We start from the raw sequence: 27,918 nt of genomic DNA, 5'->3' as shown, positions 1-27,918 counted from the left end.
GAGGACCCTCGAAAGCCTCAGGGTGTGAGTGTGGAGGGGTAGCACACTGGGGTGCAGGCCCTCTTGCCTTGCATGCCTCAGGCCTTGGAGGGAAAAAGCAGAGAGGGTCTGCTTACTGGTAGGGGAAGGAGGCGTGGCCTTCTCAGAGAAATTGCCTTGCGCAGGCTTCTGCTCCCAGGTGGCTGTGTTTTTAGCAATGAGCCTATTTTCATTTCCTAGAGCTGTTGTAACAAATTACCACAGACTTGGTGGCCTAAAATAACAAACTTATTCTCTCACAGTTTTGGAGGCTAGACGTCTGAAATTAAGGTGGTGTCAGGGCCACGTTCCCTCCAGAGGCTCAGGGGGAGAATCTTTCCCCGTGCCTCCTAGCTTTGGGTGGCTCCAGGTGATCTTTGGTTTGTGGCTGCATAATTCCAATCCCTGTCTCCATCTTCACATGGGTTTCCTCTCTGTCTTCTCCATACGTTTCTCATAAGAACACTTGTTATTGGATTTAGGCCCACCTGAATAATCCGGGATGATTTCACCTCAAGATCCTCAATCACCTCTCTGCAGAGTCCCCTTTTTCCACATAAGGTCCTATTCACAGATTCCAAGGATCAGGACATGGACATATCTTTGGGGGTGGGGGGTCCGCCATTCAACCCACAAGAATGCTCCCCCACTCGTGTCCCCACAAGAGCCTGAAAGAACCAAGAAAGACATTCCTTGTTCTATGGGTGGAGCCTGAGGTCACCGCTGAAGACTCTTCATGGAAATGTTTTGAATAATTCTTCCCATGTGCCTTAGCAATGTCACTTTACTGCTCTTCCCATCAAGAGGTGAAGTTGTCTCTCCTCCCTTGAATCCCAAGCTTGGCAATGTGACTTATTTTGGCCAATGGGACTTTAGCAAATGTAAGCAGAGGCTTGAAACACACTTGGGCATGAGGATTGCCCTCTCTTTGGCCATGGTTGGAAGGCGGACATTATGATGTGGATGGGCCTGAGCTAGTTGCTGAAGAGGCCACATTGAGAACTGAAGTATCTCAGCTCTAAGCTTGCTGACTGCTAGATATGTGAGAACATGCTAGATCATCCAGCCCTAATCAAACCACCAGGTGAGTACAGCTGCATGCATGACCCCAGGGAAGCCCAGTGGACAAACCACCAACTGAGCCCCGCCAAACTGCTGACCTACACACTACTGAGCCAAGAACACGGCTGTTGTTTTGAGCCACTAGATTTTGGGGTGGTTTTCTGCTATACCTGATACAGTCTCCATGCAGGTGAGCCTCCAGCACCCCCAAGTATAGAGTCAGGCCCTGGAGGCAGACTCTGGTGGCTCTCAGGGTGTGTGGCTGAAGCTGTGATCCCTCGTTAGCCACCATCCCCCTTTTCTTTTTAGGAATCGAACTTTTTAGTAACGGCAGAAGTCCAACTAACTAGAGACTCTACTCTGCAGCTAAGTATGATGACATTTTTACTGATGGAATGGAATGAAAGGGATGCATGCAACTTCTGTGTTACTTCTTTAAAAGGAGTTTGCATGCCCTACACTTCCTCCACCCCCCTTCCTGCAGGCTGGAATGCAGAGCCGAGGCCAGCAGGGTGGACAAGTGTGGCAGGGAGGCAGGACTGTGTAAGATGGTGGCTCCCGTTGGCTCACACAGCCGAGTGTGGGGAGCAGTTCCACAAAAGGGGGGCTGCTATTCCAGGAGAGGGCAAGCGCTGGGCAGACAGGAGCACATTTACCACATGAGGCTCCCAGCTCTCTCCCAACCCCTTTCTCTTGTCCCCCAGCCTCCTCAGCACTTTCTCTCCAGCTCCCACAGCAGGAACAAAGAGGGAAAAAGGGGAGAGCAGAGGAAGCAGCATGTGCAAAGGTCCAGAAAGGAAAGAGGTCATGCTGCATTTGGTGCACTAAAAGCAGCTTGGAATGGCTGGGGGTTGGGACAGGAAGATGTGAGGCCGGAGACCATGTCCTGAAAGGGGTTGGTCAGTGGGGAGTCCCCAGTTGGCTGTAACTTAAATGAATGGCTCTGGCTGCTGTGTGGAGCATTGCAAGGGGACCAGGTAGAGGCAGGGAGGCCAGTTTGGAGGCTGTAGGAGCCATCCAAGCAACAGATGATGGTGGCCTGAGGAGAAGGGTGGTGCAGAGGAATAAGACAAGTATATTCAGAAACATTTAGGAGGGAAAATGGACCGGATTTGTAGAGAAGTCTGTTGTTGGGGATATGAGAGAGGGAGGAGTCCAGGCTGATTTGTGGGGATGCAGATGGCATTCACTAGGACAAGGGACACAGGCAGAGAGGTGGTGTGGGGAAGGTGAAGCCGACTGACTTCCGTCTTGGACGTGGTGGGTTGGAGGTGTCAATGGCACATTCAGATTATCTATGCTTTTTGCATACTCCATTTCTGGAGTCTCTTAATTGGTTGCTCTCCACTTCACCCCCCTCCACCTTTTAAGTTTATTTATTTATTTTGAGAGAGAGAGGAGAGAGAGTGCCTGTGCAAGCGTGTGTAGGGGGAGGGGCAGAGGGAGAGAGAGAGGGAGAGACAGATTTGCACATCTTCTTCGGAGAAATGTCTGTTTTGCTCTTTTGCTCATGTTTATATTGGGTTATCCTTTTATTGAATTATAAGAGTTGTTTATATATTCTGGATACAGGTCCCTTGTCAGATTGATGATTTGCAAATATTTTATCCCATTCTGTGGGTTGCCTTTTCACTTTCTTGATGGTATCATTTGCAGCACAGATTTTTAAAATTTTAGCACATTAAAAAACCTGCTTTGCTGAGGTATAATTTTAAATGCTTCATTCAATGATTTTCTAGTAAATTTACAGAGTTGCGCATCACTGTAACCGTTGTCATAATCTAGATTTCGAACATTTCCATCCCCTCCCCCCCCGAAAAAAAACCAAAAAAACCTCATATGGCCATTTGCGGTCCACTCCTGTTACACTGTCAGCCCCAGCCAGCTCCTCTGGATGTACGTGTTTGGGACATGTCACGTAAATGAAATCATACAATATGGACTCTTTCACTTTTGGCTTCTTTCACTTAGCATAATATTTTTGAAGTTTATCCATGTTACGGCATGTATCAGTAGCTTGTTTCTTTTTAATTGCTAACTACTATTCTACTGTTTATCCATTCACTAGCTGAGTTATCTCTCGTCTGTTGCTATTGTGAATAATGCTGCTGTGATTCAATGTAATTGTCTTAGTAGCTCGGGCTGCTGTAACAGAACACCATATTCCGGGTGGCTTAAACAATAGTTATTTCTCACAGTTCCGGAGGCTGGGAAGTTCAAGATCAAGGTGCTGGTTGGTAGATGGCTGCCTGTTCCCTCCCTCCTCACGTGGCAGAGAGAGTGATTTGGCCTCTCTCTTCTTATGAAGACGCTAATCCCATCATGGGGGTCCCACTCTCATGACTTCATCTAATTACCTCCCAAAGGCACCACTTCCAAATACCATCACATTTGGGGGTGGGGGGAGGCCTACAACATATGGATCTGGGGGGACACAAGCATTCAGTCCATAATAGTAATTATTGATACGATTGGCTTTACATCTACCATTTCGATATTTGTTCTTGACCTATCTCATGTCTGTTTTGTTCCTCTGTTTCTCCTTTACTGACTTCTTTGGTGTTAAATAGATACTCTTCTAGCATACCATTTTAATTTCTTTGTTGGTTTTTAAATGGTGTTATTTTCTTCTTGGTTGTTCTAGGGACAATATGCAGTCTTATTGCAAGGTAAGAAGATATTTGACATTTTATGTGATGATTTGTTAGTTTGAATTAGCTAATAATTTATTGTTTCACAAATAACATAATTTAAATATCTCATATTTACATTCAGCTTATATTAATGTAAATTATTAGTTTTAAATTAATAAATAGTTGGTAATTATTTCTTTAATATTTAGGCATTTGGTATGTGGTTTCTGTCTGTACCCCTGCCCCGGGGTCTGCACATGTTGGGGGCAGACCTACCTTTCTCATATTTTCACGCATGTATTTTTTCACATAGCTATAGTCATACTATGAATGATATATTATGAATATTACAATATTTGTCCTGCTTTTTATTTTATTTATTTTTACCTGCTACTTTCTTTTCTTTTTTTGTAATTAACAAATTATTTTTTTATTTTTTATTTATTGTCTTATTGTTCATTATTGCTTATTTTTGAGAGAGAGAGAGAGAGAGAGAGAGTATGAGCGGAGGAGGGGCGGAGAGAGAGGGAGACACAGAATCTGAAGCGGGCTCCAGCCTCTGAGCCGTCAGCACAGAGCCTGACACGGGGCCTGAACTCAAGAACTGTGAGATCATGACCTGAGCCGAAGTCAGATGCCTAACCGACTGAGCCACCCAGGTGCCCCTATTTTTTTGTAATTAAAAAAAAATGTTTATTTATTTTTGAGAGAGAGACAGAGGGTGAGTGGGGGAGGGGCAGAGAGAGAGGGAGACACAAATGTGAAGCAAGCTCCAGGCTCTGAGCTGTTAGCACAGAGCCCCACATAGGTCCCTAACTCACGAACCATGAGATCATGACCTGAGGTGAAGTTGGACATTTAACCGACTGAGCCACCCAGGCGCCCCTTATTTTATTTTTTAAATTGGCTTTATGCCCAGCACAGAGCTCAACGTGGGGCTTGGACTCACGACCCTGAGATCAAACCTGAGCTGAGATCAAGAATTGGACGTTTAATTGATCCATCCAGGAGCCCCTCTTTGTTTTTAAACTTTCCATTTGTATGAGCTTTTTATTAATATGCCCTCCTCAAAACTTTTTAGGAAGGAGGCAGAGTATAAATACATAAAACAGAGAGTAACCTTTTATCTCCCCTATTTGCTGCCAATACTTCTCCCCACTTGCCCCTTTTCATTTTTTTTAAGGCAGAAAATTTACATTTTTCTCTAGTCAAACTCGCTAATCTCTCCTTTGTGATTTTATCAGTGATTTCCAAGTTTAATAAAAGACATTCTCCCCCTGGAGATTTGATGAATGTTTAAGTCTCTCCTCTTCTAGTTTTCCTAGGTTATTAAAAAGTATGGAACTCTTTAATCTCTGTAAAATTTCTCTGTAAAGACTCCCTCTGGTCTGAGGAGAGAGATGATTTTGAAGTATAAGTTTCTCAAACTCAGCAGTTTCCTTCCCTGGTTTCCCTGCCTGCGTTGGTACCTGGGGCTGAGCCTGACCACGTCCTGCAGGCCGTCTGTCTGTCTGATGGATGGAGGGGACAACAGAATCAGAACTTGCCTCTTAAACTACACCCACATGCAAGGGGACAGACATCACAGGGAGAAAGTGGGAGAACATGACTCTGAACCTGAGTTTGGCCCCTGTGTGTAGACTCTCAACCTCTCATTCTCTCTCTGCAAAGTGGGGCCAAGGGTGCCAGATAGGGCTGCCATGAGGATGACAGATGAAATATAGAAAATTCTAGAACACCACTTGGCCTATCGTGGGTCTCTCAGGGCCCTGCCTTTGCACTGACTTGACTCCTGGGTCCCACCTCATGACCAGAGGTGTCTCTGAGCCTGCCTCACCACAAAGTGTGGGCAGGCCTAGTGGAGCGTTAAGAGTATTTACTTTTTTAGGTGAGAAAATTGAGGGTTAGAAAGTTTAAATGGAGTGCTCGCTTTGGCAGTGCACAAACTAAAAGCGGAACATACAGGGAAGGTTAGCGTGGCCCCTGTGCAAAGATGACACACAAGTTCGCGGTGTTCCATATACATTTTTTAAAGACAGTTTCAATGTCAGAGTAGCAGACACTCCTGACCGCTCTGACACACTGCATCCCCCCGCTCCACTTTGCCTCACCGCACCTCAGCTTCTTGGCGTCCTCATATGTGAAATGGAGCTAATTGTCCTCATCGGTCTCTACTGCTGAGCGGTTATTTGATGATCAAATGAAAGCCTCTGAAAAAGGCCACGGAAAAATCCAGAGGCAAGGTAGCGTCCCCGTGGGTGGCTCAGTCCACTCCCCCTCCACCTGGACACAGACGGGGCCTTGTGTTAGGTCTGTGAGGTTCCCTGCCTGCCCGCCCCCGCCCCCCAGGAGAACCGCGCAGAGACTCTGTGGAGGCCCCTTGTGCCCACTGCTCACTGGGCAGGAGGCCCAGGGCTTGGCAGAAGCCCCAGGAAGCAGAGCCTGGAGGTGAGCCGTACTCAGGCCCCACTGTGTTCAGCTTGGAGCAGCTCCTGAAGTCTCTGAGAGCCATGGTGAGGAGGAACCTGGGGTCACCCAGGTCTCGCCCATTTCACAGATGTGGAAGCTTGGGCTCAGAGGGGCAGCTGGTTAGTGGTCACGTCAGAACTTGGGCCAGGGGATCTTGGTTCCCAAGCCCAGCGCGCTTTCCACTTGGCCTCTACTGCTGCAGTAGCCTCCTTGGGAAGGGCTCCTTCGGCCTTTCTGGAAAATTCTTTGCAATGTGATGACATTTGAGCAAAACTGTATGATGTTGGAGGATCAGAGCACTTCGACAAGCGTGGCAAAGCACTAAGAATGAGATGCCTCCAGAGTCGGGAGGGAGTTCCCTGGGAGTAGAATTTTCCAGAAAGGGAAAGCAGCATTTTGAGCAGGAGCTTGAATTTACTGGAACAGCTTGGAAGAATGTGGGGGCAGTGGCTGGAGGTAGGCAAAGGTAGTGAGGAAATCTGACACCAGCACCCCACCCTGGCATTCTGGCATTTAAAAATAAAGTTGCTTTCTCTTTTAGCACTTTTTTTGTTTTGTTTTGTTTTTAAACAGAAGCCATACTGCCCCCACTAAGGTTTGAGAGGCAATAGTCGTGAACCCTGCTGCACATTAGAATCCCCTGGGTGCTTTTAAAATCCCAATGCCCAGATCAAATCCCAAAACAACCGTACGGGAGTCTCTTGGGGGAGGACCCAGACCTCAGTAGTTCTTAAAGTCCCCCAGGTCGTATTAATGAGCTACCAATGTTGCTCAGAGGACTACTAGCCCCTGAATTACTTTGCCATCTGGTTTGTGAATCTAAATATATAAACATGAGGGGCAAATGTGTAATTCTGTTTACCATGGACACTTGTCCAGTCCTTCTCAGGAAGACCACGAAGAGAAATGTCATTCCTCTTCCTCATTCCCACCGTCCCCCTCCCAGTTCAATCTTACCATTGGGGCCCTACCCTGAGCCCGCCTCCTCTAAGAGATGGCCCCAAATCAGGATTACTTATCTCCTCTACTGAGTTATACTGTGCTTCTTTTGACTGGGGACTCTTGGCCAGCCTGCAAATCTTCCCTGTGGCTTTACCTGACATGGGTTGTTATGTCTGTTTTCAGCCATGTGCATATTCTCTGCCCAGTGAGATGGTAAACCTTCTGAAAGGCAAGACCCCCATCCTTCCCAGAAGCCCTGGGCTTCCCAGGAGCCTTCAGTTAAGACTTGTCCACAGGCTGAATGAATTCACTGGATCCACTTGGGTTATACTCAACACATTTTAAAAAATTTTTTTTAGAGAGTCAGAGAGTGAAAGTGGGGGAGAGGGGCACAGGGAGAGAGGGAGAGAGAGAGAAAGAGAGAGAGAGAGAGAGAGAGAGAGAATCTAAAGCAGGCTCCATGCTCAGTGTGGAGCCCAATGCAGGGTTCTATCCCATGACCCTAGGAACATGACCTGAGCCAAAATCAAGAGTCAACATGCTCAACGAACTGAGCCATGCAGGTGCCCCTATACTCAACACAATTCGGACAATGACTCGGGGAAATTGGGACTGTATTATTACTACTTTTAATCTCCATTTTATGATGAAATGAATCTCAGCTCAAAAGTTTGTGTGAGGTCACGGATCAAGGAAGTGGCCATACACCAGGCCCATCACACTTCCTTCTCTACCACACAGGTTTCTGCTAATAGTAGAGATGCCCCCAGAGCAGGGAGGACCTTGTTGGGGGCCAAGCTGGGAGACCTCTTTCTCCTAGAGTCCTCTCTGACTGGACAGTTGGGGAGGACATCTGTGAAGGGCTGTTTGGTCTCCAGTTCCTCAGCTCTGAGGAGGGGGTGTGACAGGGAAGAAGTTTCTGCTAACATCTTAGGATGATAGGTATCAGTTCTCAGAGTCACCAGAGCAAAAGGCAAATTTTATGAGGAAACATTTAAAAACTTGTATTACAAATATTACAGCCTCTTTTTTGTGGCTGTCAGTTTATTGGAAGTTAACGGGAAGATTCTGGGGAAGGATTTATTTATTTATTTATTTAATGTTTATTTTTGAGGGGGGGGAGGGGCAGAGAGAGAAGGGGCCAGAGGATCTGAAGTGGGCTTTGTGCTATCAGCACAGAGGGGCTCAAACTCACAAACTGTGAGATCATGACCTGAGCTGAAGTCTGACGCTCAACCGACTGAGCCACCCAGGCGCCCAAGGATTTATTTATTGAATGCCCTCTGTGAGGTGCCTGTCTCTCGCATCAAGAAGCCCAAGAGAGGGCTTCGTCAGAGCTTCTTGGGGAGATGTGTATGGGATCCCTGCACTGTGGGGTGGCAGACTGGCGCTTGACTCCCGCCCGAGAAACCACAGGGCTAGAGATGGTTGGCCAGCTGCTCAGTAGACAAACCAAAGGAGAGGCTGCTGTCTGGGATCAGCCTGAAGTTCCCGAGTCTTCTGGGAGAACGGATGCCCAAATGTATCCCATGGAACACAGCAGAGAGGGTCTGCTGTGAGTTGAATTGTGTTCCAAGACTCAGAAGTGATAGCTGGTGTCTCTGAATCAGGAGCAGGGCCACAGGGAAATAAATGCAGCCCCAGGTGGGCACAGGGGGCAAGGAAAGGACTCTGGAGGCTTGTCCCGCCTCTGGGCCTCTGTCCTCTCCCTGGACTGTGGAGCCTGGCATTCAGGGTGGTTCCATGCCCCAGGGAAGCCTTTCTTGATCCTGTCAATGCTCCTGGTGACTCTGTGCACAGCAGTCCCCTCTCTTGCACTGCATCGTAACTGGTCAACTGGCCATCTCTCCTCCAAGAGGGCGGGCGTGTTTTGTCCGCACAGCTCAGTGCAGCGAGGTGCAATTTTCTGGGTTCACGTAACATAAGGGTTGGCAAACTTTCTCTAAAAATCCCAGAAAATAAATGCTTTCAACTTTGCAGAACCATACGGTCTCTGCTGCAACACTCCAATTCTGCTGCCGTGGTGTGAAAGCAGCCACAGACCAGACATAAACGAAGGAGTGTCCTTGTGTCCTCCAGTAACGCTTTATGTACAGAAATAGCCTGCGAGCCGGAGGGCTGTGGTTTGCCAGCCCTGGACCTGGGGAGTTTCTCATGGACGAAATCACGCATGAGCAAAAGTGAAACTTGCGTTATGCTCACACCGTTCCCTAATATCCCAGTCATATGGGAACACATTTGTATTTTCAGAGTGAGCGTTAAGGCAGAGTGGACTGAACAATGGGGCTGTTATGAGTGAGCGGACTGGCGCCCGTAAAGCCCCACCAAGTCATCAACGGGCCCATGATCAATAGATGGTAGCGATCATTATTAGCTATGGTAGAGGTTGTTGTTGGGATCACACTGCATTCTGGATGTCATGTACTTAGAACAGTGCTTGAAACTTTGTAATTTTACCATTTTCATGAAATCTAAGACATACTTTTAAAAATTATGGTAAAATATACCGAAAATAAGATTTTCCATTGTAGTCATTTTTGAGTGTACGGTCCAGTGGCATTTAGTGCCACTCAACGTGTGCAACCATCAACCATCACCCCGAAAGGAAGCCCCGCACGTACTAAGCAGTCAGTCCCCAGTCCTCTCTCCTCCAGGCTCTGGAAGACATACTTTTATTTGTTTTTTTTCCTTCACCTCTTCACATCTCTGAGACCAAGCTGTGCTTACAGTCACGTGTCTAATGATCACTCCTTCCCAGGTGGCAGTCCCACACTGGCATGTCACTGAGTGCATGAGCATAAACTTGACCGTAGCTCTTCAGTAAAGTTTTGTGCATTCTTGGGTATTTTATTTGAGTTTAACTGCCATCCAAACCGCCTTCAAAGATGCTATGATTCAGCAGAGAAATGAAAAGTTGATGCGTGTGAAGAAAGATACGACATAGAGTGGCAGGGCATAAATCTGATTTTAATGGAGCAAATATTCATCATCAGAGGAATAACCACAGTCTGTGCTTCTTCCAAAGCAACTACCAAGTGTGTTATGGGGGAGAAAAAGAAGATACCAGTGGATAAAGCTGTGCTACATTTCGTTACTGAGATATGTCTAAAAGATGGTCTGTCACATAGGAAGCAAGACAAGTGGAGCCCGGAGAAATTGCAAAATCCCTTGGAATAGATAATAAAAAAATTTCAAAGTAATGAGAAGTTGGTGTGACTGGCTCATGTGTCACATGGGACTATTATTAAGACATCATGTCTCAGTTTAATGGCAGTATTATTTTTCTTGATGGTACATAAAAAACAGTCTATCGTACAAGTAATGGCATCTTAAGATGATGATACGGTATTACTGTCATCACAGTGCATTGTTATTTCCATTTACTCATTTCCCCCACGAGACTGTCAATGTTTTGAAGAAAAGGAGTTTATCTTACCCACTGCCGGATTCTCAATGCCTTGTCTAGTGTCTAGCATGTTGTAGCATATGGAATGAACAAAACTCATTTGGGAGATGAAGCTCAAAGTAATTCATTAGTGTTAGCACCCAGCTTTCAGGTTGTGGTGAAAATTAAACAAAAAACCACCTTTAAAAAAATCCTGACTTGTCCTGCACTTGGCACAAAGGACATGCCACTTACTTGGTGGTTGTTTTGGTGCCAAGTGGGATTGTGTTTGGTTAAACTGGTCGAACACCCAAAACAACAATGGTTGAAACAAGATGGAAATTGATTATTGTTTCGGATAAAGTGGGGAACGTGGTGCAGCAATAAGACCAACAGGCCCGCAAGTTACTTTAGTCATGATGCTGTGCCATCCTTGAACGTGGTATCCACCCTTAAGGTCTAAAATGGCTGCTCGAGCTCCAGATATCGTGTTCGCATCCCGGCTGGTAGGAAGTAGGAAAGGAGGCCATAAAAATGAATACATATTCTTCCCCAAAGTCATAAATGCGACTCTGCTTATATTCCACCAGCTAGAACTTGACTACATTTAACCACATGGAAACTGGGGAACACAGGCTTTTGTCTAGGCAACTATGTACCCCACTAAAATTCAGGGGTCCCGTGACTGAGGAAGAAGGGGGGAATGCATGCTGAGGGACGACTAGCAGGCTCTGCCACAACTGTTAAGCTCCGTGGTGCTGATTATACGTGCAACACGGTAACTAGACTCGTTCTGTCGAAGTGACAGAAGGCTTTCAATCGGAAGTAGGGGCGAGCCAGGCTGCGAAAGATGAGTAGGACTTAAATGAGCAAAAAGGATGGGTAAGGGCATTTCTAGCAGGAGAACGACCAAACAAGGGCCCAAAGACAGGAAGGCACAAGTTGTGCCTGTGGGTTAGTAGAGTATCCTTGGCCAAGCAGGGACTGGGTGTCAGGAGGGCTGGCTCGCTGGTTCCCAGCCCTGCGAGCAGGGGGCCAGTGCTGTGCTGACTGTAATCAGCGTGGCGTTGCCTTGGTTTCCTCCTCGGTAAAACATTCACAGGACCATCCTCTTGTGAGGATTCAATGAAATGCAGTAGGAGGAAGTCCTCTGTGAACTGTAAGATCCTATCCGCTTTAGATATTCAAAAACAACAGCCACTGTCGTCATGACACAGGTTCAGCCTTGGAACAGGAGGAGGAATTTGCAATCCACAACCCCCTCCTCAGGCAGCTCCCACTTGCAGGCTCCTGGTACAGGTGGGAAACGTGAGTGGTGAGTGGAGGGCATGCAGGCACACAGGAGCCTTTAGTGGAGAGCAGACGAGGCACATAGATGCTCCCGGAAGGCAAGACAGTGACCGGGAGAATGCAGGGACAGTAGCCCTGGACTGTCCACTGCTCTCCCCCCACCAAGGAGCACAGTGGATCAGTGTCTTGTGGCTAGCCAGGGGTCGAGTCTGGGTCCCCCAAGCCCATGTAGGCTCCTGGGTTGGAGGCCGGCTCTCTGGCAGGCCAGCCGTGGGGGCAGAGAGCCTCCTTCACATCCCTGCGGGAGCCCCCGTGGGAGAAGCCAGAGGCTACAAAAGCCGAAGGTGAGGGGGGAGAGTGCAGGGTGGGGCTGGCCTTGGTCCAGGTTGGGCCTGGAGGTCTGACCAGGCTGCTGCCTCTCCACAGAGGGGCCCACTGTTAGTCTTTAGTCCTCTAGGGCTGCCATGACAGGATACCCTAGACTGGGTGGCTTGAACGACAGATATTTATTTCTCACAGCTCTGGGGGTTGAGAAGTCAAAGATCCAGATGTCAGCTGATTTCGTTCTTGGTGAGAGCCTCTTCCTGGCTTGCACACAGCCGCCTTCTTGCTGTGTCCTCACGTGGCAAACAGAGAGAGCTCTGATCTCTTCCTCTTCTTACAAGAACACTGATCCTGTTATGGGGGCCCACCTTCATGACCTGACCTGAACCTCCCAAGGTCTCCAAAGTCCCAAGTCCCAAGGACTCCACATACTGTTGCTTTGGGGGTGAGGGCTTCAGTATAAGAAGGAACACAAACATCCAGTCCATAATAAGCACACAACTGCTGTTGGAAACATGCCCTGGGCCTTGTGGGGTCCTGCTCTGTCCCCACACTTGGCCGTGCCTCCTCGGCACGTATCATGGCTGGCATGTTTCTGCTCTGGCCTGATGGAGGAGTCAGGTGGGAGCTCGGAGCTGCTTCCTCCTGCTGATGCGCAGGGAGGGCCCGCCAGCACAGATGTCCTGGAGGGAGGGAAGCCTCGGCAGGGAGGTGGGCAGGTCTGCAGCCACATTCCAGGCCACCAGGGCTTTGTTACGCTGATGAAAACCAAACTGTGCCTTTTCTTTTCCTTTCTTTCTTTTTTTTTTTTTTTTTTCTTCACGGGATTTCTGCAAAGTGGGTTACAAAGCCTGTAGTGATGAATGCAGAGGGTAGGGCCGGAGGGGAAGGAGAGTGAGAGAAACAGCCAAGGAGAAGCACCAACTGGGTCAGGGACACAGAGGGTAGAGCGGGAGAGGACAACGTGAAGACCCGCAGATGGGGACAAGCAAAGAAAGACACAGGAGGAGAGGGAGCCAGAGCAAGAGAGAAAACAGAGGACAAAGTGGCCAAGAACCTGAGGGATGCATGGGAAGATACAGAGGACCAGGGGGCAGCTGGGGATGGGGAAGAGGCCCCAAGGGAGCAGAGGACCTGGAGGATGGGAAGGCAGACAGAGGGCCCTTCCCCACCCCAGCCCAACCCAGGAGAGGGAGAGAGAGGAGACAGAGGAATCCCACTCATGCTGTGGAGCTCACTGGGCATCAGGGTCTCTGCTTGGTCTGGCTTGGCTGCCCCTCTCTCTAGTTCAACTCCAGACTGGAGGTCAAAGCCTCGGGGGCCTAGCTGACAGGATGGCTGGTCAGATAGGTCCAGTGTGGCCAGGCCTGTGGGCTGGGGGTGGGGATGGTGACCTCTAGGAGCTGCTCTTAGTTCCAGGGCCTGCTGGACAGCAACAAGCTCTCATGGTGCTGGGAGGGAAAGGCAATCAAAATCAGGGGTTGAAGGCAGAAGTGAAGAAAGAAAGAAAATCACACCTGGGGCGCATGGGTGGCTCAGTCGGTTGAGCGTCCGGCTTCGGCTCAGGTCATGATCTCACGGTTTGTGAGTTCGAGCCCCGCGTCGGGCTCTGTGCTGACAGCTCAGAGCCTGGAGCCTGTTTCGGATTCTGTGTCTCCCTCTCTCTCTGCTCCTCCCCTACTCATGCTCTGTCTCTATCTCTCTCTCTCTCTCTCTCTCTCAAAAATAAATAAACATTAAAAAGAAAGAAAGAAAATCACACATTCACATCATTAGCAATTAGTTGCCTTCCCTTCTGAAGAGTATGATCTTCCCAAACCAGGTGGTTGTGAATCATGCCCATCCCTAAAGCAAGTCCATGGCCAGACTCTTCTCTGAGAGCAAACCCCAGCAAGTTAGGGCCCCATCTAACCCTGGCAGGAAGAGAGGAGGCAGCTTTATTAGAAAAGAAGCTCCATTGGCCTCTGCCGGCACCCACTGGGAAGCCCTAGACTCTAGGAGCTTGGTTCAGGACCCAAGACCTGGCTCAGCCAGAGTGGCCATCAGGGCAGGGGACAGCCTGTGTGTGTGTGTGTGTTTGTGTGTGTGTGTGTGTGTGTTGAGTACAGGGAGCTAGCTACCAGGGATCTCAGACACCAGGGCAGGAAAACCCACCTAGGGAGCCAGAGGGTGTGGAAGGAGGGGAGACAACATCACATTCTCAGGCCGGGGGCGGGGAGGGGGGCAGAAGAAGGGTAGGACTCGCCTCTTTCCCTCGGCCCAGGGCTCCCCATACATCCTCAGAAAGGTCAAGTGTCCAGACAAAGGCCATTGGCAGGTGCTCTGAGGAACAATGTACAAACAGCCCGTAGCACCTCCTCAGAAAGGATCCCTTCATAAGGGGAAAGACAAGGGTGTTGAAAACAAAGAAGGCAATGAGAGAGACTAGAATTGCAAGAGGCATTCAAGATCTGCTAATCACCTCTCAGTGCACAGAAAGGGGCAGGAACTTGCCCAAGGCCACACAGCCAGGCCGTTGTTTTTTTTGTTTTGTTTTGTTTTGTTTATTTATTTGTTATTGAAGTATAGTTGACATGCAACGTTATATTAGTTTCAGGTGTACAACATAGTGATTCAACAACTACGTATTACTCAGTGCTTACCAGTCACCATGCAACATTATTATGATATTGTTGACTATATTCCCTATATTATACTTTTCATCCCCTTGACTTACTTATTTTATAACTGGAAGTTTGTACTTCTTTTTTTTTCAAAGTAGTCTCCATGCCCAGCGTGGGTCTTGAACTCATGATCCTGAGATCAAGAGTCGCATGCTCTACCGACTGAGCCAGCCAGGTGACCCTGGAAGTTGGTACTTCTTCATCCCCTTCACCTGTTCCCGCACCCCCATGCTCTCTGGCAACCGCCAGTTTGTTCTCCGTATTTATGAGTCTGTTTCTGTTTTTTGTTTGTGTGTTTGTTCATTTGTTTTGTTTTTTGGATTCCACATGTAAGTGAAATCAGATGGTACTTGTCTTTCTCTCTCTGACTTATTTCACTTAGCACAATACCCTCTAGGTCTAACCATCTTGTTACAAATGGCAAAATTTCATTCTTTTTTATTTTTATTTATTTATTTATTTATTTATTTATTTATTTATTTTTGAGAGAGAGAGAGAGAGAGAGCGCGCGCGCTTGCATGAGTGGGGGAGGGGCAGAGAGAGAGGGAGTCACAGAATCCAAAGCAGGCTCCAGGCTCTGAGCTGCCTGCACAGAGGCTCGGGGCTCGAGCTCATGAACCATGAGATCATGACCTGAGCTGAAGTCAGACACTTAACGGACTTAGCCACCCAGGTGCCTCCAAATTTCATTGTTTTTAATGGCTAACATTTGATCGTATATATATATACCATATTTTCTTCAGCCTTCTTTTGTTGTTCTGCTCCCAACCCTTCCACAGTGTCCTGCGTCTGACTTGCCTGCATCCTTCAGGTCTTATCTCAGTGGGGCTCCCAAAGCCCCGTGATATAGATAGGAGCATTCCCATTTTACCAGTAGGGAAACTGAGGCTCTGTGGCTGAGTTGCCATAGGGCTCATCCAAGGCCTGGCTGAGGCCTGGGTTCCCGGCTCAGGGCTGTCCTTCTGTGCTGTGACCAGGCAGCCCATCTTCTGCAGTGGGGGTGGCCTGCATCCATGCTGACTGCTAGGCCACCCTCCCCACCTTCCTGCTCAATCTTGCCCGTCGGGACCTGTTTGGGCAGAGAAGGTGGTCACCTGAGTGGAGCTCTCATTCTGTGGCCCTGGCTAGACTGGTCCATCCCAGTCTGAGGGTTTCGTTTCTTTGATGAAGCCTTGTTTTCCTGGGGCTGCTTGTTTAAACGTATGCCCCCTTCTTTGTCCTCTGCCCAGGCCACCTCTGTTCCTCAGTGTGGGTGCATGTGTCAGCCACTGCCCTGGGCAGGAGGCTGTGGGACGGCCACAGCACAGTGACACATGGTTTGATGTGGGATAGGAATATTTTAAATCTGAGTTATCCTTCAGAGACTGGAACATGTGGTTTCCAGAAGCCCAAGGGCACTGGTTCCCTGAAGAGGGGGAGGGGAAGTGAGGAGAAAGTGTGGAAAGGGTAGGGGGAGGGGTGGGGACCAGACCGATCTAGCACAACTCCAACCTACTGAGTGCAGGCCTGGGAAGGACACGCTGCCTGTCGACAAGCGTGGGTCGATTCCTCTAGACCCTGGAAAACACCGTCCCCCGCACCCCCCCCCCCCCGCCCCGCCCCGCCTCTGGCCCTCTTGGGACCCCTGCTCCCAGCACGTTTCCTGCAGCATCAGCAACATGTTTCTATTTTTTCCCAGTCTCCCTGGTGCGGCTCATTCCACCCCACCAGAGTGAGCCTGTGTGCCAAATGCTTCGCCCCTCTCTCTTAAGAGAGTGTGTGAGGACTGGCAGTCACATTTTCCTGCCCTCCGTGCCCCAGGCAGGCGGAGGCTGGGCAGACAGGACAGCAGGGCTCCAAACTCATCAACCAACTGCAGCCTGTTGGGGTTGGGTCCAGTGGGTGCAGGTCGTCTCCTGCATGTGACCAGCTGGGCCAGGCCTTGGCCAGGGAGCAACCTCCGCCCCCGCTTGAGAGGGAGGGGGCCCCAGGGGAGTGGCCAAAGGTGGCCAGAGAGCAACCAGAGGAGGAGAGAGACAATGTGGATGGCTGCCCTCGCCTGTGACGCAGGCTCTTTAGTTTGCTGGGAAGAGATGGACGGAGATGCCCTGAGTTCTGAGGCGTGGGAAGGGGAAGGGCTCTGCAACCAATGGCTTCCAGACTGGGCCAGAGAGCCATCTTCCCCAGGAGCCTACGTGAGACTCAGCAGCCTTAGGGAACCTCTTCCCAAAAAGCTGTGTGATTGGCCAGCTAGCCACCATCCTGTACAGAGTCCCCCAACTAGGTCCCTGGACTGGGCAGAATCTCTGGGTGAGCTATTGGCACAGAGGCCAGCCTCCCTCCCACCAGCCTGGGCGCGGTGGCCTTTGGCTGTGGTCCCCATCCCTGGGCCAATCTGTGCAGCAGGTTGAGGAAGTGGTTTTACTGAACTTCATGCAGAAGGAACTATTGGTGGCCATTTTCCCCCAAGGATCTCTGAGAGAGCCAAATACCTAGAGTGTCTGGAGTGACCCCCCCAGTCATTAGTACCTCGAGGCAGGGTTCCTTCATTTACTCAGCAAGCATTTATTGAGTGCCTCCTGTGTACCAGGCTGGGGATATAGAATCCCAACCCACATGGTGCTTTAAGAGGCAGGTGGGGAAGCACAGAAGTAAGCCATGATCACAATCAAAGGTGACATACTACACTGACAGGGAAGGATAGGGTGTCTGGGTGCTCACTCAGTTTGGGGGGATCAAGGAAGCTCTTCATGGAACATGGACACCTAACTGATGCCTGAAGATGTTAAAGTGAGTGGTGGGGGGTGGAGGATAGGGATGAGATTTCCGGGTTGAGGTGGCAGTGGGGGCGAAGACAAGAGTAATGATGGTACTTTCCAGAAGTGAGTCCCAGAGCAGGTGGTGGAGGAGGAAAGGGCTGCAGAGCTAAGCAGAAGCCACACTCACAAGGACCTTGCATGTCTTAATTTGTATACCTTTCTTGAATCTTCAGCCAGAATTTTTCTCAGCCTCTAACTCCAGCAGGAAACCCAGTGGGAGATAGTGATTTCCTGCCCTCGGAGAGAAGAAAACAAAACTCCAGCAATTTCTGTCTAACCCCAGAATGTTAAAAGTTGACTCATGCTTGTTGGGGTAGCACAGATGATGGCAGTTTTCTAAAAACAGTACTTATTGCTTTTCTATTTATAAAGGTAATGCGTGCTCGGTGTGGAAAAGTATAAAGAAATAAAAGCACATATAATCCCTTCCTGGGAGATAATCAACATCAACATTTTGCAATTTTCCTTCCAGTCTTTTTTTTTTTTTTTAAAGTACTTTTTGTTTTTGGTTACATGGTTGAGGTAAAACTATATATCAATTTTCTTATCTGCTTTGTACCCTTGATATAACATAAGTATGTTCCCTTATTATTAAACATTCTTTTTTTTGGTGCACCTGGGTGGCTCAATTAGTTGAGTGTCTGACTTCGGCTCAGGGCATGATCTCACGGCTTGGCTTGTGAGTTCGAGCCCCACATCAGGTTCTGCACTGACAGCTCAGAGCCTGGAGCCTGCTTCAGATTCTGTGTCTCCCTCTCTCTCTGCCCCTCCCCTGCTCACGCACTATCTCTCTCAAAAATAAATTAACATTAAAAAAAAATTTTTTTTAATTCTTTGTTTTTAAGGGCCACATCATGTGGTCTCTCTCGAGTTCCTCTGCTGACTCCAGGCCTTTGTATCTTCAAGAAAAGTGGAGTCTGAGCCAGCCAATCATCAAAATCACCTGGGGACCTTGGGGACCAGCCAGGCTTCTGGCATCAGAATCTAACACTTGAGACTGGAGAATCTGCAAGTTTAAAAAGCCCCTCAGGATGCCCTGAAACCGCTGGGGACCAGCAGGTTGGTCAACCTGTCGTGAAGCCCTCCAGGCCACACGGTACCTGCAGAAATCCCAGGAACCCACAGAGTTTGAGACATCTTATTTTCAGTCAGACAAAATTATGTCCATTATCAGGAAAACACAGATAATGCTCTTGGAACCAGGTTCTGGCATACTGTAGGTGCTCAAAAAAAAAAAAAAAAGTAACTGCTGTTGTTGGAATCCCAGGTAGAAGCCTTTGTGCTGTTCCCCAGTAGACAGACACTCTTTGTTTCCACACCCACCCCTGGGAAGGGCTTCACCGCTTCCTCAAGACCCTGCTGTCTTCAACCTCCTTGGTATCACATACAGAATTGATGCTCCCTTCTCAGTAGCATAGCTATTATATGGCAGTCATTAAAAAAAGTAAGAACACCTTGCCATGAGACAGAATGTTATATATTCAGGACTATCCCAGAAAAACTGAGGCATATGGCCATAGGTGACCAGGAAGGCCCTGAAGGGTGGCGGGGTGGGGAGGATTCTAAGCACATCATGAGGGGCCGTCAGGACCCCGCTTCCCATCCAACTGAGGAGGAGGCAGACGGCAGGAAGAAAACAAGGGAAATTGGCCTTTATGGAGTGCCTGCTCCAAATGCAGTGTGGTTGTCACCTGTACCAACTGTCACTGGTTGCTGATAAGCCTAGAAACTGAGAACAAACACAACTTTCTAGGGCAGTTTGATGTTGCCACAATATTCAAGTGTGTGATCATTTTTTCTAGTAATTCCCTTTTTTGCTGTCTATTACAAAACCACTGGTCTGTGGCCAATTGAAAATTTGCAAAATTGGTCCTTCACAGAAAGCTTGAGGCACTGGTCTAAAAACTGATGTGTGGCATCTTATTTAATCCTCAAACAACTTCTGCAGGGGCTTGAATGAGGGGGTCCTTTCTCCTCCCCTGCTGTAAGCTAACATCCATCCCAGTGCTCGCCAGCTAAGCGTCAGCGGGAGGAGGGTGGTTCTGTTCCCGATCACCTGTCCCAACCCAATCACGAGGTGGGACCAAGACTCTTGAAGAAGACCCCACGGAGGGTCTGGGGGCTCTCAATTTCCCCAGGAGATGGGGGCATCCCACCTCAGGGTGGAATGACACAGGGAGGTAACTTCCCGAGGCCTCCCAGGGAGGAAATTGCCCAGCTAGCATCTGCCCTCCATTTGGCATCATGGGAGCTTTCCCTCCCATCCAAGCCGGGTCCCGCTGTGGCAGCTGCTGTCCTGAGCTTGCCATCAACTAATTGTCAAGCCCCTGCCATATACTGAGGCGCGTACTAGCTGCGCTGGGGGTTCCAAATGAGGATATTTTTGGTAAGCACTTACTCTGATTAACTCATTTAATTTTCACGACAACCACATGGGAGAGGTCCTATTTTTACCTTCATTGCACCGGAGATTCTCAAGGAGGTTAAGGGACAGGCTTAAAATCACACGGCTAATAAGTGGCAGGACTGGGGTTGTCTCAAGGCTGCCCTACTCTAGGCCCTGAGCTCTTAACTTCAGTGCGATGCCACAGTCCTGCCCTGGAGGGGTTTGGAGTCCAGTGGGGTCCGTGAGAGCTCTGAAGAATCCTAGCGGAGTCAGATTGTCCTGACTTATGGCCCAGGAACCTAGAGGAATGAGGGATGCTGGGGCGGAGGCCATGGAGGGACTTTGGGGAGGGAGGCAGCCATTCTTAAGGCCCTGCTCCTCGGCTCCCCCATGCTCCCCTGGGAGCACACTCATATCCTGTGTCCTTGCCCCCTCCCTCCCCAGACATGATCTCACTCCTCCTCACCCCTGGAGGCCCCAGAAAAGAGACTATTGTTTCCTCCCACACACGGGAACTTGGAGACCCGCAAGCCTCCTCTCCCCCTGTTAGGGCAGCCCCAGTTCCCGCAGTGCAGTAATGGACCCCAAGGTCCTCAGCCCCTCTTGATACAGTACTCCCTCCCTAGTTTATCCCATAAGCTCTTTGCCTCCAAACCATATTTTTTGTACTTTTCTGCCTTTGAGAAGGCTATGAAGTAGGAATCCCAGGCTCTGCTGGGAGTCTTTCTGCCTTCCCACCCTGGCATCCTCTGTACCCTCTGCTCTGTGGAGAGGTGAGAGGCAGCGTAGGGCAGAGTGGGACCAAGGCAGCTGGCATCAGGAGGTCCAAACTAGTATCTGGTTGCCTTAATCTCTCAGTGGTCAGTCATTTAAACCCTCAGCACTCTCATCCTAGAAAATCGGGGTGCTTGTGAGGAGTAAACGGGAAATTGCTGTGGAAGCTCAGTACCAGTTCTAAGTGGCTCTACCTGGCTGGGCTTCCCTTCCAGCTCCCGGCTTATTTGAGCCTTGCCCAGCCTTCAAAGCTAGCCTCAAGCCCACTACCTCCAGGAAGTCCTCCCTAAGTATACCTGTGTGGTCCGAGTCTTTGGCCTGAAGGCGTCATCATCCTGTGTTCCTGCAGCCCTAGAGAGACACGTGAACGGCAGGCGTCACTCTGAGGACCACGTGTTGGCATCTGTCATGCTGCCTGTGCTGAGCCAGAGCCAGGGGAAGCTCAAGTCTGCTCTACTCTGCAGGACTTCTGGGTCTTAGGACTTCTCGTCTTCTGACCGTTTTTACTGGGGCGGCCAGATCTGAGGGCTCTCTTAACCCAGGGAGGTGGTTTAGAGCGACATTTTTGTGATCCTCACTAGACTGGTAAGGACAGTGAGGCTAGGAAAGCCCAAGACCCGGCTAAGGTCACAGGACTGGGTAGTCAATTGCAGAGTCAGGGTTCAAACCAGAATTTCTAATGCTTTCTACATTCCCTGGGTGTCACCGTTGCTCAGGGCCCAAATAAAGCCAAACCAAGCACCAGAAGTATGTGCATTTGGGGCCCATATGACCTCTTGAGTGGGCTTTTGCTATTTCTTTGCTTCCCCCTGCTCCCGCCTCCTGGCATTCCTCCAGAAGCCAACCCTCAATGCCCCGGGGAGCCAGCCCGGGCCTGGGCAAGGTGGCAGAGATGGTTCCAGCCCAGAGCCCTAGACCAGGCCTTGCACACAACAGGAATCGGGATCCCCCAAGGCCGCGAGCGGGTCCTTGCTCTCTGCAGCACAGACAGTCCTGGTTCTGAAGAGCCCCAGAGGCCAGGAAAGGGTTTTAAATAGCCAGTGACAAGCCCCTTGTGAGGCTCGGTTTAAATTAGTTGTCGGCGCTTGATTGAATCAGGTTTAATTGTTGGTTGGCGCTGAAATGATGAACGAGGTATGGCTTTAAATAGGAACCATAAGTGTTTCAGACTCACCCTGAGCAGGATCTCCAAGTACAGAGCTGCTCTCCTCCTATTCCAAGGGCTCCTGGGGGAGGGGAGGCGACCGAGAAGGTGAACTGAGCCGGGCTGGCCTGCGCTGCTTCTCCTGTTCACTGGTGGTTTATTATCCCAGCAGAGAAATCCAAGAAAAGCCTGATGGGGGCTCTGGGAGATGAGGTCTTGTGATTCAATCGACCAGCCCATCAATCACTTTCCTCCCTGCCCTTTGACTAGGCTTGCTTATTTGCATCTGTGCCTTTGTAGCTGTCCCCAGGCCGGTCTTCCTAGCCTTGACGGAGGAAGAGGGGGGCCCGGCCGAGCGGACATCTCTACTGTGTGTGGGAGCCAGAAGTCCGGCATTCAGGCCTCACTTTGCCCCTCGGAGCTCTCTCAGCCTGTTTCCACATCTGTAGAGTAAGACGAAGCTCGCCCTACCTACCTCCATCTAGAAGTTGTTGTGGGATCAAGGGGCTAATGTGGAGAAAGAGCCCTGAAAACTGTCATCTGTGCCCTTAATGCTGGCGAATCTGGCCCTGGGCCGCCAAGCTGGGGTGTATGGCAGGTGGAGCATGTGGGTGGGGAGAGGGGACGCTCGGTTTGCCCCTACAGTCCAAGGGCTCTTCCCACCCACAGGGCACCACACGCTCAGTGCTTTGGTGTCTTCCTCACTGTTGCCAGGTCTTTCCAGTTCTTTGGGCCACGGTCCCCGTGTACCTCTCTCACTTGGGGCCCGACTGGAGCCCCACAGAGGCCAGAGTTCTGACTGCCAGTGTCCTTGGGTGGGCATCCATACCATACCCACAGCCACACCAGTCCTAGAACAAGAACAGGGCTGACCAAGAGTCCTCTGGGCCCATCTTCCCATCTCTGAAGAACAGGTAAGGCTAAGGGCAGAGACCTGGATTTCCTCCCTTTGCCTGAAATTAGATTGAGGACATCTGGGGCCCGTGGGAGCAAGTGACAGGGAGGCAGTTTTTAGTTCAACCCTGGAAAGGCTCTCACAGGGAATACTAGCGGAGCTCAGACATTGCCTGGACAAGACTTCTATGGGGAGTGTTGCAGAAGGGACGCCTCCTGGGCTGGGGCAGACCGAGCGATGTCAGAGCTGGAAGGCCACAACCTGCTTCGACCCTGACCTCCTTCCTTCAGGAGCTCGAACCAATGGTCTCCTAGTCTTCCTGAGCCACAGGCCCTGCGTTTGTGAAAACAGGAAAGTGAGGCCTTCCTAAAAGAGGGTGGTGTGAGGATTGGGAAATACAAGCTAACAGATGCAAAAGCGCTCCTGGCTTGGCCCCGGGTTGGCTTTCGAAAAACCGCTATGAACCTAAGCCAGTGGGGGCTTGGCCCGGAGGACAGTGACGATCCCTTCCTACTCTGGGTGTCTACTAATCGGTACGCTGGCCACAGGCACCTGACTACCCAGGGGCAGAAGCCGCCAGACCAAGTGCCCGCAGCATTGAGAAGGGATCTGCTAAGAGCGGGCAGGTACCACAGCGCCTCATCCTGGGACCGATGTCCTTCTGAAGGGGACAATGGAGAGGATGGGAAAGAAAGCCCTATCTCATGTCCTTCTCCGAGCTACGTGTGATGGCTATAACTGTGCCGTGGATGTGCTGGGAGGGCAGCAGGGACTGATGGGGCCTGAGCCACATTCTCTAGGTCCTCTTCCCACAGAGGCGTCCAGGGGGCGGAATCGGGCCCTCTTCACGGTGCCAAAATAAACTTGCATTGTTTCCAGCAACACAAGAGGCCTCAGTGAAGCAGCTTTTGCCAAACCCTATAAGGAAGCCAGAGAAGGGAGGGGAGCCTGGAATGAGACATGCCCCCTCTCCCACCCACCTCCCCAGCTTTCTTTTGACTTCCATAAAACTCCATGTAGGCAAGCCCTAAGGCAAATACCCACGGGCGCTGTGGGAATCTGGAGTTTTAGGGGAAAAAGAAGGGACTGGAACTCCCATTTGTTGAATGTTTACTATGTGCTACTTATTTTGCTTATAAAGACAGTCATGTTAATGAGCTGGGGGTGCACACAGACCTGGGTTCACATTCTGACCCTGTCACTTTGCTATGTGATCTGGGAGAGGGAATGGCTCTGAGCTTGTTTCTTCATAGGTGAAATGGAGCTCCTAAGAGTACACTTCAGAGCGTCGTATTAAAGATTAACTCAGAAAAAAAAAAAAAAAGAGGTTAGAGAGGGAGGGAGCCAAAACATAAGAGACTCTTAAAAACTGAGAACAAACTGAGGGTTGATGGGGGGTGGGAGGGAGGGGAGGGGAGGGGAGGGTGGGTGATGGGTATTGAGGAGGGCACCTTTTGGGAAGAGCACTGGGTGTTGTATGGAAACCAATTTGACAACACATTTCATATTAAAAAAAAACCAAATTCAAATAAACTATACTAGATAAAACACTATTTAAAAAAAAGATTAACTCAGGTAACATGCTTAGTTAGCATAATGCACAGCACATAAAATGCACTCAATATGTTAGTTGTCATTATTATTAAATAGTTGCTATTAGTAATAATAATATTATTTTCAAACTTCGTGACAATACAGAGAGGTTAAGTGCTGTAGGTAACTATTTCAAGTATGGAAACTGAGGCTTGAGAGGGATCAAGGCACCTTGATCTGAGATGGGGGCCCAACTGAGTATCCTGATACAGATGCCAGGTTGCTCTGAGGCTGGGAATCCAGAAAGCAACCAAAACAGAGCCTGCCGGGCATCATTGTCATGGTCCAACTACTCCCTAGACCTCATAGGCTTGGCCACCATCATCCAGCTGGGCTTGGCTGACCACCAAAGCCCAGGGTTGTCCTTGCCAGGCCCCAGGGCTCCTCTGTCCCTGGACCATCGATCTGAAGTGAGTGTCTGCACAGCTGGACCCCAGGCTGCCCAGTTGGTTTCCCATTCCTGCACGGACGGCTTACTGCAGTTGATCCAAAGCAGGCTGGGATTTAAACGCTGGCTCTGTCACTCATTAGCTGGGTGACACTGGGCTTGTTACTTGCTCTCTCTGAGCTTCAATTTTCTCATCTGTAATGCTGGAGCAACGGTATCTAGCTTTCTGGGTCCCTGTGAGAATTACTTGAGACGATGGACATGACATAAGTGTCTGGAAGGTTAGTTCACCCCTGCTCCTGGCCTCCCCATCTTGAGACAAATTCTCCCTGGGACCATGGGACTGTGGGGCCCCAGACCGGGACTGATTTTTCCTCCTTAGATATGGATTCTCTGCGTGACATCCTTAATGAAAAACGAATAACTCATGTGTTCATTTCATTAAATGCTGCCCCCACAAAAGTGTGGGCTTGTGCAATTCTCCAAAGACTGTCAACTGGAAGATATCTCGGAATTCCTCGTAAATCAAAAGGTTTCATTTTTCTGCCAAGACAGTCAATTTTCTCTGCCTTGAGTCAGGCGGAGGGGCGGTGCTGGGCTGGGATCCGAGTCAACAGACCTGCCTGCTGGTCCGGACTCTGCCCGTGATCAACGCAGGACAGGAGCAAACCGCTTCTTTTGCATTGAGACTCTGAAGTCTCGGTTTCCTCCTCTGAAAAATGGGTGGTGTGTGTGTTGGGGTGGCCTGCTAGATGGTCTTCTGTCTCTTCCTCCAGTTCTAAAATTCTGGAACGTGATCTCTTCTTCTGCCTCTGCTTCTCTCTACCCTCCAGACTCCACCTCTCCAGCCCCCTTCCTGCTCTCCTTCTCCCCTTGCCCTGTCCTGTCTACCTTTCCTGTCAATCAGACCAGATCAGCCCAGGGCAGGGACTGGAGAAAAAAACGTCTATGCATTCCTGGCAGACGACAATCTTCTAATGCCCTTATTGCAAAAGCAGCCCTTCTTTGGGGTGAAAAGAAGGGCAGCCAAGATCTGTGTTTCTATTATGGGGTCCAGAAAGGGGGGCATTTGCTCTTGGCGTTAAGGATGGATACATTTAGGAGTAAGAGGTGGCCCCTTCTCTAAATGCAGCTTTGGGAAGGGGTCCTGGGCCAGCCCAAGGGGGCTTCGTGGTTGCCTGGTGGGGCAGATTCCAGGCCACCCAGAGGGGTCTGTGGCCTGCAGGGCAGTGGGGTGGAGAGTATGCAGGGCAAAGGGCCCCGAGGGAATTCAGCCGCCTAAGAACTGCAGTCTGAGCTGGTCTCTTGGGGAGGATAGGGGAGAATAGCTAATGTATTTGGGTTTCTTCACCACTGAGTTCATCTGATTGACAGAGGGAGATAGAAATAGAGGCCTGGAAAGATTGCCCAGCGCCGGGGTTGGGTGAGAGAAGGAGAGCCAGAGAGAGACGGAGGGGCCAAAGAGGGAAGCAAAGAAGGGAAAGAGGAATAGAGAAAAGAGAGAAGGGAAGGAGAGAGGAAAGCAGGCAAGAAGGAAGGAAAAAGGAAGGAAAGAGAGTGAGGAAGGAAAATGTTTCCCAGACCGTGTCATCTGAGTGCCACCAATCCTCCAAGACTGAGGGGTGGGGCAGGCATGCTGAGGGTCCAGCCCTGTGCGGGGCGACTTTCCCACCATCCCTCTCCTGGGGCTTTGCTGTGCCCACTGCTCCATGGCCTCCCCAGCAGAAGCCACTTCCAAGCCTCCTCATTGCCCCACTCTGGCAGCCCTATTTACCTAAAACACAAAGTCAGTAATTGCCCTGGAGCTGCGCAAGGAAGTAGCGGGCCCTGTGTGGCTGGCAAGTCCCAGAAGCGAGTCCTAGCAGCACAATTAGACAGGCACAGAACCGAGTACTCAAAATACAGCACACACTGTCCCACTCACTAGATCACTAAATATGCTTTTGCCTCTGTTTTTACCATACTAGCACATGTACACGTATAAACCCACTCCATTCACCATGTTTGGCTTTAAACATCTCTTTACTAGTTCTGAAAATAAAATCCACTGAAAGACCTGCAACCATTAAGAGCTCTGTCTGTCCATCTACCCATCCATCCATCCATCCATCCATGTAGAGTCTGCCCTTTCAAGGGACTTTTATTATTTATTTATTTATTTATTTATTTATTTAAAGTTTATTTATTTTGAGAGAGAGAGAGAGAGAAAGCATGAGTCAGGGAGGAACAGAGAGAGAAGGACAGAGAGAGAATCCCAAGCTCTGTCAGCACAGAGCCAATGCAGGGCTTGAACTCATGAGCCATGACATCATGACTTGAGCCAAAGTCGGACGCTTAACCAACTGAGCCTCCCAGCCACCTATCAAGGGACTTTTAATTGAGTATCTACAGTACACCAGGCAGTTGGCTTTACTGGGTCAACCACAAAAACAGGCCTTGCCCTCAAGGGGCACACTTTCTGTTGGGTAAACACACATAAATAATTTATTATTATATATGTTATAAGTGGAATAATAAGAATGTTACCAATTGTTATCTGGTAAAAACAAAACAAGACAAATCAACTGTGTCAGGCAACTGTTACACATAATCTGTAATGTGGACCCTGACTTCCAGAACAGAGGTGCCCTGCTCTCTGCCACCCACCTGTGGATAGATACCTGTCTGGCTAGTGTGTCCTGATTCAGAGCTGGCATCTACTTTTTTAAAGAAAATATTGTTTTTTAAATGCATAAAACTGGGGCGCCCGGATGGCTCAGTCGGTTAAGTGTCCGACCTTGGCTCAGGTCATGATCTTGGCGATTCATGAGTTCAAGCCTCATATTGGGCTCTGTGCTGACAGCTTAGAGCCTGGATCCTGCTTTGGATTCTGTGTCTCCCTCTCTCTTTGCCCCTCCCCTGCTTGTGCTCGGTCTTTCTCTCTCTCTCTCAAAAATAAAATAAAACATTAAAACAAATAAATGCATAAGACCTATAAAGCAAATACCTTTGTAACCATCCATGAGATCAAGAAATAGACTAGAACATCTCCAGTACCTGTGAAGTGCCCCAACTCCACACCTCTCCCAATCAAATCTCCTCCCCTTCTCCCCAGAGGTAACACTATCCTGACTTTTCTGGTCATCATTACCTTTCTATATGGTTTTATCCTCTG

At 49.5% G+C, this 27,918-nt stretch overlaps 1 non-coding gene and 1 pseudogene across 1 annotated transcript; both read left to right on the top strand.

The window, feature by feature from the left end:
- LOC124503443 (guanine nucleotide-binding protein G(I)/G(S)/G(O) subunit gamma-10-like) overlaps nucleotides 1-27,918 on the top strand; it is a 108,246-nt pseudogene that overhangs the window by 78,230 nt on the left and 2,098 nt on the right.
- LOC124504453 (U6 spliceosomal RNA) lies at nucleotides 5,636-5,741 on the top strand. The gene has a single exon (XR_006960430.1). It is a non-coding gene; the product is annotated as a U6 spliceosomal RNA (small nuclear RNA).

This window comes from Lynx rufus, unplaced genomic scaffold, assembly GCF_022079265.1.
Source record: "Lynx rufus isolate CCGP_SWC_20201006 ecotype Redwood Valley unplaced genomic scaffold, mLynRuf1.p SCAF_8, whole genome shotgun sequence".
Classification (NCBI taxonomy): domain Eukaryota; kingdom Metazoa; phylum Chordata; class Mammalia; order Carnivora; family Felidae; genus Lynx; species Lynx rufus.
The sequence above is the reverse complement of the archived record's forward strand: the minus strand, read 5'-3'. Positions and strand labels throughout refer to the sequence as shown.